At 42.2% G+C, this 13543-nt stretch overlaps 1 protein-coding gene across 18 annotated transcripts in view; it reads left to right on the top strand.

Moving 5' to 3' along the window:
- The window catches only part of Znf532 (zinc finger protein 532), a 105562-nt gene that overhangs the window by 24935 nt on the left and 67084 nt on the right, over positions 1–13543 (top strand). For 5 of the 18 annotated variants that reach the window (XM_063231553.1, XM_063231552.1, XM_005005525.4 and 2 more), the window contains one exon: positions 5198–5256. The exons of the other annotated variants lie outside the window; for them this stretch is intronic. The gene's annotated coding sequence lies outside the window, so the exon portion shown is untranslated. The remainder of the gene's footprint in view (positions 1–5197; positions 5257–13543) is intronic. 18 annotated transcript variants of the gene reach the window in all.

Raw genomic sequence — 13543 nt, 5'->3', positions numbered from 1 at the left:
GTGTCCTTTGTCTGTGAAATATGCTTAGCCAAAAAATAGCAGTCACATTCTGTCTCATGTACATTCTGCTTAAAAGAACATTGTTCCAGAAGTGGAGCGAGTGCTTAAGAAGTATAATCTGAAGTGAAATTAGGTAGCTTTGTCCTGACTTAACTGTTGTAACCTGGGCTTATCCAAACATTTGCTTTTCTCCTCCAGGAAGGTGGTTACAGTGCCTTGGGGCTTCTGTTTGTTCCTGGCTCTTTTTGCTGAAAGGGTGGTTACTACCTTCTTAAAGATCTCTACTTTTTTTGGGACAGCATCTCACTGTTGAACTCCTTCTGTCTGGGGCTGGCCTTGAACTGGCAGTGATCCCTTTGCCTCAGCCTCCCAGTGTTGGGATTACAGTCGTGCAACCACCACGCCCAGCTTGTTTTTGTTTTTTGACCTTCAACTGTAGTTGGTTACTACTCACCAAAATATTCATGGTTCCTGTTTGTTCTTTTACAGTAATCCTGCTCTTCCTCCCTCCTTCCCCTCCCCTTTTTGTTCATGTTTATTTTTGAGAAATTTAAGACGTAAGCGAGTGCGAAATTACTGGGCAGGTGCTATCTGTGTTCTCACCAGCCAGCGTTTTAACTGTGATGTGTCTTCGAGCTTCTTCCGTCCCTTCTCTTTTCCTTCTCTGTCTCGCCCTCTTCCCTCTTCCTCCTCATTCTTCTTCTTCCTTTTCTCTCCTCTTCTGTTACCTCTGCACCTCTCTTCCTTTTAACAGGGACCTGGGACCCTTGTACTTAACGAAAACTTAAAACTCACCAGATAAAACGGATCATGCTTTGTAAGTGGGGACTAATCCCTCTTGGTTATTGATTGTACATATTTTTTTTTGTTAGTATTTTTTTTAAATTCTGGGAACTGAGCCTAAGGCCCTGTGCTTGCCTAGCAGTTAACGCTGCCACTGAGCTGTATTCTCGCTTTCCTCCCTGCCACCATAAACTTCTTATTTTGAGACCAAGTTTTGCTAAGCTGTTCAGGCTAGCCTCAAATTTGAGACCCTCCTGCCTCAGTCTCCCATGTTGCTCCCTGGGATTATGGTGTATACCACCTTGCTTGCCTGACCATGTGATTATTGCTCATTTAGCCTGATACTAAGTTAGCCTTCTCTCTAATCTTAGATTAACTTTTAGGTTCACTCTTTCCTTGAGTTGAAGTAGTTTATTATTTGTATTAGAAGGTTTTTTTCAGGCCAGGATTCTTCAGGAATGTGACAGTGAAAACACTAACGTACCATAGGCAGGTGTAGTTTGCAGTGATCCTGTGCGTGCAGTCTCTTGGTGGATGATGGAGTGGCGGAAGTTTTTCCTTGAGACATGCTTAACATAAAGGTGATGAGGAAGATGATTTTGCATGATGCTGGGATGAAACCTAGGGCCTTGCTCCTGTACCACGGAACTGTATCTCAGCTGCACAGGTTATGATTTGACAACACGAGTGAATGTTTTTGTTTCCTTCCTCTCCCATTTTGTTATGTGAATTAGAATATATATATTCAGAATTTTAAAGCAAATGAGTGAAACTTAACACCATGTTTCTTACTGGTTATTTTTTGAAGTGTAAGAATTAGGAAATGGTCTCCTGGGGCTCCTAGCTTTGACTTTAAACTGTCTTTAGAAAATACCACAGTGTAAATTTAAATGGGAATCTTGAATAGCTGTTCCTGTTGAATTGACATAGAAGCAAGCCTGATAGGAAGGAGCATGCATAGGATATGGAGCAGTATCTGTGATACATTGTTGCACGTTAAAAGAGTCTGCTGTAATGTTAAGATGCTATGTGTGCATGTGTACTTAGGCATATGCATGTGTGTTTAGAGATTTCTATCCCAGTATTTTTAGGTTTTTTTCTTTTTGTTTGTTTGTTTTCTGAGACAGGATCTCACTGTGTGGCTCAGGCTGGCCTTGAACTCACTGTGTAGCCCAGGCTAGCAGTGCACGTGCAGTGATTCTCTTGCCTCAGCCTTCTGAGTGCTGGATTATAGGCATGGGCCACCATGACTGAGTGTGTCCCAGGTACAGTGTTACCACAGTTTCTGATAATTTGGCCCCTCAGAAGCTCTTGCTTTCAGTTTCTCATTCTTTTGGGTTTCATGGGCCTAGCAAAGATCATGCACTATTGTTACAATGCAATCCAGGAATGAAAGAGAGATACTTGACTACGTGGCAGTTTGTTAGCTAAGTGGTTTCTTGAGTTTTCAAACTGGAATGATTCCAGTGGAGTAGGAATGTTCATTGACTGCAAGGTCTTGAATGGGAATGTGGAAGTGACAGAGAAATGGGACTGCACCACCACAGGAAAATCCAGACAGAACAACTCAACTTCTGCTATTAGTGATGAGTTCTTGGTTTATAGTTTCTGTCATGCTCTGTGCGTTTATTCCTAAGGAATATGCTCATTAGTAAACTGAAAACTTGTTATTCCAGATTGCCAACTCAGCCACTTCTGATTTTTACTTCAAAGAAAAAGAATAATTAGGAGTTTCTGTGAGTTTCTTTAGACATCCTTGGATATTTGCCTATTAATAAATAAGTTAGTAATTAAACTGGGCATGATGGCACATGCCTGTAATTTCTGCACTTGGGAGGCTGAAACAGGAGGATTACTGCAAGTTTGAAAGCTACATAGTTGTAGAGCTCAAGGCCAGTTGGGGTTACCTAGTGAGTTCAAGACAAGCCTGAGCTATACAGTGAGTGCAGAACCAGCCTGGAATACATAGTGAGACCCCAGCTCGGGAAAGTTAGTAATTGACTTTTAGAAATGGGCAAAAACCTGTGCTTATTGCATTTGGGAGGCAGAGGCAGAGGCAGGAGGAGTGCCCCAAGTTTGAGGCCAGCCTGGGTTACGTAGTGACTTGAAGGCCAATCTGTACTACCAAATGATACCCTTTCTCAAAAACTGAAAAAAGAAGGAAGAAATGAAGAAAAAAAAAAATGAAGTAATTGTGAACTTGCACAAACATTGGGATCCAAGTGCTTATTTTGATGACCTCAGTGGTGGTGAACGGTTCAGAGACCAAGTGACCAAACTGCAGCCCCAAACTCATTTATCTCAGAGTGCCCATGTTGCAGTTAAACCTGGGTACTGAGGTTTTGAGAAAAAAGTGACTCTTACATTATATCTTTTGTCTCAAAAGAAAAACAGCATGGAGCCATGAATTCACCACCAGTAGCCTAACTTTACTACCTGTGAAATGTTCCGCTTGATACTTTGTTTATCTGTAAAGGGTTTGCGTTTTGCTTCATAAGATATAAGTGGGAGGAAGCTGGGCTTTTATGGGGAAAGAATGTCGTAGGTCTTTAATTGTGGGTTACCTGGTTTGGTTCTGGACTATCCCTATCCTTTGGGAAAGCTGAGGAAACTTTAATTTTTGTGAGTTTCCAGTGTTTGCTGCCTTTATAGTGAGATAAAAGCCATTGATTGCTTACTTTCAGAAGGAAGAGATGCACCGTGGGCCATTTGTTCTTTTTTCTGAGACAAGCTCTCTCTTGCTCTGTGGTCCGGCTGGTCTGGGACTAACGCCTCCCACTGGGGCTACAGGCCTGCACCACCAAATCTTGCTTTGCAGCTCGCCCCTCTCCCCAGTACCTGTGTGGTAGATTGTTGTGTTGTTCATCTGGCCCCCTATTTGTCTTACCATTGTTTGGAACATGTTTGCAAAGAAATGTACATGCTTGCTGTTAAAAGTAGACTTCCCTGTTTTCAGGAAGGATTTAAATAATAGAATAGTGAAAAACAGTATCCTTAACAGTCCAATTCAGTATTGTGTGGCTTGTTCTGCTTATTAATTTGCCAGGTTTAGGCATGTGGACATCCTATTTTTCTTTGTCTTGTATCACTTGCTTTTTGTGCAGCTTTGATCTACGTTTTACCTGCTTCCTCTTTGTTATTCTTGAAGTCTTCCTTGGTTTTGGGGCACTCAGCATAAAAATAGAACTTGCCTTTGATTTTTCTAGGTATCTTGGTATTTTTGTCAAGTTTACTATTGTTCCCCGTTTGGGATTTTTTAGAGGCTAAATATACATTAAGATTTTGGGGGCTACCGGAATCCTAAGAGCTTGTGGTCTTTTAAACATCTTAGGGCTCTAGAGAAAAGTTACAATCCTGAAGTAAAGGACAAAGGAACCTTTGCCTCACTCTACCCCTTCTTTTCCTTTCATTCCTGTGCCTTGGGGCTGTCAACAGAGACTCTGTTATAGGGTTTTACTCTATAAATTGTTGCTACAGTTTAATCCAAATTGATTTGCCCAGCTTGAGTTGTCCAGCAATTGCCAATCACAGGAGTCACTTGCAGCCCTCCGCTTCGGGGGAGCCCAGTTCTCTCCTGGAGGCCCGGCTGTCTTGGCTTTGTGCTTGACTGCAAACCAGCAGACCCATTTCTTGAAGGCAAGAGTTTCTCAAAAAGGCATAGCAAGCACATCCCTGAAATGCCATGAGGAGTAAAAGGGTGTGGAAGTCAGACCAGTCTGGTGATCATTTTATGCTCCAGCTTTCTCTGTAACTCAGAATGAGTATTACTATATTCAAGGTCTCAAAGGAGAGTGGGAATGAAGATTTGAGGAAGTCTTGTGGTAAAGAAACCAATTAAAACTTTGTTTAGCCTCTCTGACCCTAGATGATGCTCCTTTTCTCCTAATTTCTGTGCATATTTTCTGGAAACAGTGACACAGGTGACTTGTGGGTGGACCTGGCTTTTTTGGGCTTACCAGCCCATTGCGTTCTCTCTTCTCAGTTCTAACCAGCCAGGCCACCACTCACGTTGGGAAGGAGGGAGGGAAAGAAAGAAGACTTCGGCACATACCTACCCATTCATCCATTTGCCTCCAGTGTCCATGGTGGGAGGATTTAAGTCACAGAAATGGACAGATCCTGAAACCAGGGCTCCCTACCCTCACATTGTCGGTTCTTAAGTTTGCTACCGTCATGTTGGGACGACCCTAATGATGTCACAGAGGGCACCAGACATGAGAATACATTTCTAAAGTCTTTAGTTTTCACTTCAGTGTAACTTGTTTTCCCTGTTTGGTATAGTAGTGTTTTTTGAACTGTTGTAAAATATACATGGATACTTACCATTTTAACCACGCATAGGAATACAGTTCAGTGGCATGAAATAAATTACTTAAAAACATAAATAATACTCTCCCTTCTCACCTTTTTCTAGCCTCTGAGAATCTTGATTCTACTTTGTATCTTTGAACTTTCCTCCTCTGGGCACTTCAGGTAAGAGCTGAGTACCATGCAATAGTTATTTTATTTTTTTATTTTTCTGGTGAGTCTTCTCAGCCAGGCCTACCACCACCGATGTCTGGGATGGAGGGTGGAGAGAGCAAAAGGCTTGTGGTCCTTGGCACATCCATCCATCCATTCATCTGTCCGTCCGTCCGTCCTTATTTTTACTTGGTATAGGAATATAGCTTTATATCCTTCTTTCTTTTGTGATGCTGTGTACATACCTTTTACTGTAAACCATCTCAAATCCGCCGTTAGAGATATTCAGTAAGATGGCGACACATGATGTGTGTAAATACTGAAAAGACCAGTACACTGAATCAGGGTTTGAAGGGCCAAAATGAATCCATTAGAGGTACTGTCAGGGGCTCTGGACGGAAGGAAGACAATCCAGGCTGACACAGAGCAGGTGATGTTGAAGAAGAGAACATGTGAGTGACCTGGCCCTGTGCAGTTGTGCTGTCTGGCACACGTGGGCTGTCTGGCGAGGTGGAGACAGAAAAGACTACGCTGACCCTGCTTTTCAAAGCCTGCTCAGCTTAGGTGGTAGCTTTTTTCTTTTTTCTTCTGCTTTTCTCCCCAGGACTTGAATAATTTCACTGAAAATTTTCTAGGTTTGAATTTCTCTTTGATATTGATCTTGGTCATGTAACATTTCATTATGTTACACGTCATGTTTCATTAGGTGGGCTCTTAGACTTGGTAAGTTGGATAGAGCTTCTCTATGTCTGAATTAATAAATAATTTAATCAAAAAAATAATTTTATCAACTATGCAGTTTTCTGGAATATATATAATATATAAGTTGTTAGAAACAGAAGCTTTTCTTTCGTCCTCCACTTCTTATTAAAGCCCTTGCTGAGTAAGGATCTTAAATGCATTGAGACAGAAATAGACTTAAAAAAATATATATATCTAATAATCTTTCTTATGTAATCTTGAAATCTAATTTTATAATCTAAAGTTACTCTTTCTGGATTTTCAGTTACTTAATATTTTCTGACAAATAGAACTTGCTGTGTTTCACTGTAAACATTTTTGAGACCACTGTAAACACAGGAACACTGTTAGGATTACGAGTAAAATATTTCCCTAGTGTATCAGGTCTGCTTTTTTGCATGAGGAAAAAGCGATGGTCCCACATTGGGCATTTTTGGAGGAATGAGGCTGGTCGAAGGGGATGATTTTAAAGTTGTTTATAGAAAGGCAAGACATGTGGAGTTAGGTTAATGAACTCTTTCTACCCATTCTAAGTTTTTGTCAAAGTAATATGTGTGTGTGTGTGTGTGTGTATGTTATCATATCAAACCCAGTAAAGCTTTCCAGTTATAATCAGGCAGTTAATTTGAACTTTTTGATCTGTTCTTGTTACTTATTTTCTTCTAAATAACATCCTATGCTTACTAAATTTGGATTCCTTCAATTTGGACTGATGTTATAGAAAAAATTACAAGCCTGGACCTGGGAGGCAGACGGCCAAATTCTTATCCATTCTCTGTCACTTACTGTTCATATGTCCTTGAGCAAGATACTTAAACTTTCTCTGCCTAATAGTTAAATAGGAATAATAACAATAACAATGTTCCCCAGATCTGCCCTTAATGTTTGTAGGACCTGGGGCTAAAGTATAAATGGAGACTAGATGCCTAAATATTTCAAAGGTATGATTAAATATTTAAAGATACATTTAAATATTTAAAAGGTATATACCATATGCCTAAATATTTAAAAGGTTTAAATCAAGCTGTGTCTGTGGCCAGCCGTGTCCACCCAGGGCCTGTTGCCTATGCCCCAGGCATCTCCTTCTACACCACGGTCCAGCAGATGCCCCTGGGTGATGTGGGGACACTATGAGGGGGAATGACAGCTGCGTCAGCTGGGTGATCTCAAGGTGGGAGCAGCTGCAGCCGCACCCACTGTGCCGAGTGGTAGTCTGAGCAGGCAGGCTTTCCAGGGAGCCTGGATTGATGGATAGATTCTCTATCTAGCAAAACTCGCTTGTGTTTCCCTCATCCTCACACCTCACATGGGCCCTGAGCTACTTTTGTGTTGAAGGACAGGTCTGGGAGCTTATGTAACTGGATGCCCAGCCTGCCTAAATATTACTCTTTCTCTTTTTTTTTTATCCCAACATGTTTCCAAATTATTACTCTTTCTCCAGTGACCTGGGACAGAGGCTGTGACCTGCACACCTTCACTGAGCCTGTTTCCAAAGTCACAAGACCAGACTTTACTGAGACTAAACAAAAAAACCTGTTTTCATGCTTGTGATAAATGAGTGAGTTGTCCAAGGTCCAGACCCAGTGCAGGGGCCCTTTTGTCTGGGGCGAAGGTACCCTGTGTACCTGATTTTCACGAGGATTGCAGTGATACCTGCAAATTTGTCAGGCTTGTGTTTGGGTTACAGTGAGGCCTGTGCTGTCGTTTGCTGTGCTGCCAATGTGTTTCTGCTGGTCTGATTACACTGCATTGTGGACCTTTCCGTTTGATGTGCTGGGCTGTACTGCATTGTGGACCTTTCCGTTTGCTGTGCTGGGCTGTAGAGGTGGCGTTGCCAGATTGGGCAACTGCAGAATCCAGGAGGCCCAGATAAACTATGGAACATACTTACCCTGAAAGATTATTGTTGTTTATCTGAAATTTATAGTAGCTAGGTGTCCTGTATATTGTCTGGCAGCCTTGCAAGGGCCCTTTAAAGTTGGCCCCTCTGTAGAGCCTTTTATTTCTCAGTATTCTCTCTGCATTTTCTCTTTCTAGAATACTCTCCTTAGTTGTTGACCAACTGGATCAGACTTTAGCTTTTATGCCAGTTTTCTTCTGTTTGGCCAAATGTCTTTTAGGGCTCTACTCTGAGAGATATCCTGGTTTTCTTGACTTTTTTCCCACCTATTTTATCTTTTGTTTCTGTTAGAAGTATTTATGATTCCTAAAAGTATTCTCTTAATATTTTTCTCAGAGGATATTACTGTATGCATATAATATTCTTCTGTTCCACTCCTTGTGATGTCTGTGCTGGACCTTTTATGCCTGGTGATGGGTGTTAGCGATGAGGCTGTGCAGGCCTGGCTGGCTTCTTTATAATTCCTTGAGGTTCTGTACTCTCCCTAGAGGATCCCATAGGTCAGTGTCTGGAATCTGTTCACTAAAGCTGTGTGTCTTACGAGATGCCTGTGGGCTGCTGCTTGGGGGACAGAGTTGTTATGGTTTGTGTTTGTTTAATGTCCCCCTCAAAGCCTCGTGCTGCTGTAGGTGAGGCTTTTTCAGAGGTGGCTGGCTCTAGAGTGTGTGATGCTAGAATTGATTCTTGGTGCAATGCTAGGATCAAGGGTGTGGGTGCTACCTACCCTGACTAGCGTAGATAAGGTCTAAGAAGTGGAAAGAGCTATGCTGGTCCTTTTCTTGCTTTGCTACTTCTGCCAGCCATGAGCTGGTTCCCTCCTGCCATGCCTGTCTGCCATGGCTCTCTGCTTTGGAGCCAGTGGATTATGGACTGAAAGAAACCTCTACAGATTGTGAGCTAAATAAACCTTTCTCTCTCTAGCTTTGGATATTTTGTCTTAGCAAGGAGAGAAAAGTAACTTAAGACGGGGTGAGGGACATGCATGACTTTTTTCTGTTCTGCCTTCAATCCAGTCTTCACCGTGGAGCATCCGTGGTTTTGATAGTTTGAAGAAGACCCTGCATCCTCTTCCCTCTGCCTAGGGAGCAGGAGTCAGGGGCTCCCTGGACTCACTTCTGTCCAGCTGTGTCCATTTTCCCCTTGGCATATGTTTCTTCTGAGACTCCCAGGGCCTGAGCTTCTGGAGTTTCTGGAACTGGACATCTTCACCTGCGCCCAGCCTTCTCTGGACCTCAGCTTGGAACTTGTCCACCTGACCTCTTTCGTTCTCCAGTCCTTTTCCATGACTTTAGCTTTGATTTTATCTTCTCTGCTGTGTGCTTGGGTACACATATTTTGTATGTTTTGTTTTTGTATTTTGAGACAGGGTCTGTAGTTTAGGCTGGCCTTGAACTCATTGTGTATTCCAGGCTGACCTCCAACTCTGTGATTGTCCTACCTCTGTCTTCCAAGTGTTGGGATTATAGGTGTGCTCTAATATGCCTGGCTATAATAGTTTTTGAAATACAATCTACATGCCATACAATCTTTAGCAGTCATAGTTGTGAAACCTTCATCACAGTTAGTTTCAGGGCATTTTTTCATGTCATAGAAAAATTCTGTACTTTTAGCTCTCACTCCCTCGTTCTCCCAAATCCTGTAAATAACCACTGATTTACTTTCTGTATCTCTGTATTTACTTTTGCTTTTTTCTCCTCTTGTGCCATTTATGGAACTCAGACCCTTGTGTACTCTAAACCCTGAGACCCTGTATGAGCTTACTCACATACATATTTTAAAAAATAACTCCTTTTTTTTTTTTTTTTTTTTTAAAATCTGTGCCGGGGATCGAACTCACTACCCTGCACTTGCAAGGCAGGCGCTTATGCTGCTGAGCTAAATCCCCAGCCCTAAAAAATAACTTGTAATAGCATCTTTGTAGGATTTCAAGAGGGAAAGGAGTGAAACTGATACATTCAGTCTGTGTTGGTTCATGGGTGGCCTTTGTCCTATGTGAAATATTAAAATGCAAAGACATTATGTTGAAAGCCCCACGGTGTGTGTGCTCCTCCAGCCTGGCGCTGCGGTCCATCATCAGTGTGAACATAGTTTCCAGGAGTGGACTGGGTCATCACAGCTCTTATTTGGCTAGTGCTTCAGTAGGAGAACACAGGTCCTCAGAGACACTGAGATAATGTATTTCAAGGGTGGCTGGAGTTTTGCTGCCTTGTAAGTGAAAATACGTTGCATTTGTTTCAGTTTTGAACCACAGGTAACCCTCCTGCTGGCTGATCCTCGGAGGACAGCAGAGTCAGGTTCGCATTAGGAGAAAAGTATATCTTTGGTAGTATGATGAAGCATACTAGTAAACAAATGCTGCTTCTCTGAAGGGCTGATGAATTCCCTTTTTCTTCAAAATGTTACTGTGTAAGAATACCATTGTTGTCTTTTCTCAGACACATTAGTCCAGGTTTTCCTTTTTTCTCCCTTGTTTTATTAGAGCTAATAAACAGAGGAAGGAAATAATATTTTAATGTCTGTGTGATTGGTGTGTTCCATGTGTTATGTTTATTTGTATAGTAACCCTGTGATATGGCTGTTGCTATAATTCCCATTTTGAAGGTGAGAAAGTTGAGGCTGTGTCTGTGGAAGCTGGAGAAGAGGCTCTGCATAAACTAGCCAAAGGATTGCGGTTTATAATCTGGGCATGTCCCAACTCTTGCTGCGTTCCTGTGCTCCTCCATTCTCTCAGTAGTATTATCTCCACTTGGTTTAAAAAAAAAAAAGTTACAACCCATGCCTTATTTAGATTTCCTTAGTTTTTACCTAATGCCCTTTGGTTTGCCCAGGAGACACACAGGGTATCATTTTGTGTTTAGTCATCATGTCTCAAGCTTCCTTAGACTGCAGTAGTTTCTCAGGCTTTCCTCGTTTCTGATGACCGTGATGGTTCTGAGAAGCCCTGACCAGGGATTTGGTGACTGTTTCTCATTGAGATTTGTCTGATGCTTAGGCTGGGCATGGACTTTCTGGAAGCTTACAGAGTTAGTGTGCCATTAGCATCACATTAAGGGGACTGGACAGTGTCAGTATGACTTGTCTTAGTTTATGCTGACCTTGGTCACCAGGTAAGGTCCTACTGACAGATGTGCGCACCACGCCCACTCCCATACTGGACTTTGGAAAAACGGTACTTTTAGGGGTAGGGAGTTGTTCTTCATTTCCATAAAGATGGGTGCAGTCTTGTCTTGCCTTGTTTTTTCTTTTCTTTTTCTTTTTTGTGTTGAAAAGTGAACCCAGGGCCTCATGCATGCTAGGCAGGCATCAGGTTGGGGTATTTCATAAGTTACTAGGAACTCTTCTGTTTAGGAGATGTGTCTATCCCCCCAATTTATTTATTTATTCACTCATTTCTATTAGTTGCACTCATAGCTGTTTATTTTAATCCTTAGATTATTATCCACTACCACTTGATTTATTTTGTTACTCACATTGTCCCACCTTTCTGTTGGCTGTGTGTCTTCTGACAAGCCCCCATTCATGAAGTGTTTTCTGTTTTTGGGTGGTGAGTTCGAACATTTTCTTGTATTTCCTACATGCCTGTCTGGTACGTTTCTGCCTGGTCCAAGGGTCAGCTGTTTATTCAAGGAACGGAGGATGGTTTAAAAGTGAAGAGCTGGCTCCAAGTTGTCTTCCTTACTTTGGTCATTGTCAGGATCTGTACCAGGCTGAGTTTACTGTCTCACCATCCCTGACTTTCTTCTTTTCCTGATTAATCATAAGTGACACAGGATTTCAAAATGAGATAATAGGAAATCAGCAGTGGTTGTTATCATTATGCCTCTTGTCTTCAAAATAGCTGCCCGTATTTTCAGACATAGTAAAATCAAACAAAAACAGAAACAGAATAGAACCAATAAAAACAAAAAATGAGTGCAATACAGGACTTCAAAACAAGATAGTAGTAAATCCAAAATGGCTACCATATTATGTCTTGTTATTTTCAAAATAGCTGCCCATGCCATCGGATATGACAAAATCAAGGTAAAACAGAACAGAACCCAACCAACAAAACACTGAGAATGATACAGGATTTTGAAACAAGACAATGAGGAGTTAACAATGGCTACCACCACAAGGAGAGTCCCCATGTGTGCTACATTGTGACCTGCAAAGTCAGTGAAACACCAAACATTACAAACATTAAGTTGTGTTTTAACCCATTGGCTGTCTTCACAGCCTGTGTTTCTCGGGATCAGCTGGTCACTCACGGGGGTGGTGGGGTATGTTGGCCTTTGTTGTTTCTGAGCCCATACACTGGAAGAGTCTGGCCCGGGCCTGGCATCTGACTCTGGGAACCGACTCACAGGAGGTCTTAGCTTCCTGTTGACTTGTTGTTCTCCCTGCAGTCCAGGAATGACATCAACTCATGGGAGATGGCTGGCATCTGGCTCTCCCACAGGCAGCCCACCCAGGGCTGAAAGTTAAGTTTTAACTTGGTTTTATCAATGCAAAAATAAATATATGAAACAAACAAGATGCTGTGGGAACTAGAGGTTTGTGTTTGTTATTCCCAGTTCCTGGTTCAGCTTAGATCATAGAGATGCCAAGGATTGTGAGGTTAGTGTATGAACAGTTAATTAAATTGTGGGCAGTTGAGACAGTATAACTGTATATGTTTAGGATGTCATTTGTTCTGTTTGTTTATAGGAAACCTCACTTGAAAATCACTTTCTTCCTGAATATAAACTATAAGTTAAAAAGAATATATTCTTTATTTTTTTTCAAAACAGATGTAAGATTTTTTTTTTCTTTTTTTGTTTTCTATTTCCCATGCCACAGTAATTACTTTGAGGCAGCCATATTTGAATTTGGGATTCTCCTGCCTTAGCCTCCCAGTGAGCTGGGATTGCAAGAAAGCAACAACAAGCCTGGCTAGATTAAGTTTCTAAATGAATGATAATCCACAAGTCAGAATTTTATATTTCTGTATAATCCTTGGGGCTTCTGGGGACTACTCCCTTGGGAAGTCCTGAGGCCCTGTAGGAAGATGGCTCTCTGGACTCCCTTCCTGACCTGCTGTCCTCTGCAGAGGAGAAATCTGCCTTCTGCTGTGCCTGGAGGAGCTGGGGTCCTCACACATGGCTGCCAGGGCTGTTGCAGCTGCCTGTGGAATGATTCTGGGTGCTGTGAAGGACAGTATTCACAACACATGTAATTTTATTGTGGTTTGGGGGCCTGGCAAGGAGCTGCTGCTGCTGCATTTCCTGTTTGAACATCCTTCATGTCCACCTCCCTGACTGTGACCTGGCGGCAGGTCAGTCCTTTATGCCTCAGCCTCTTATTCTGATCCCTGCCTGGGCTCTCAGGCCAGCCTGGGCCTGTGCTTGACAGGTGAGCCCTGACCCTCTTCACTCCTCATCCTCTATCTGATGACAGCTCTGTCTTAGCTTCTGTCTTTTCTCCTCAAAGTCAGGTCTCTTGAGTCAGGGCTGGCTAATACAGTGTCATCACAAACGTTCTCTAGAATTGTGATCCTGCTGGGAGTCACGTAGTCTGCCTCAAGTTGTGGGATGGAAAGGGTAGGAATATTTCTGGGAAAGGACTAGTGGTCCCTTGTTGTTTGAAGTTGTTTTGTTGTGTGTCTGATTATGATGAGGTTTCTACTAAATATCAGCA

This window comes from Cavia porcellus, unplaced genomic scaffold (genome assembly GCF_034190915.1).
Source record: "Cavia porcellus strain 051 isolate PalLab524CR breed Dunkin Hartley unplaced genomic scaffold, mCavPor4.1 scaffold_20, whole genome shotgun sequence".
Taxonomy (NCBI): domain Eukaryota; kingdom Metazoa; phylum Chordata; class Mammalia; order Rodentia; family Caviidae; genus Cavia; species Cavia porcellus.
This window is presented reverse-complemented; position numbering and strand designations above follow the sequence as displayed.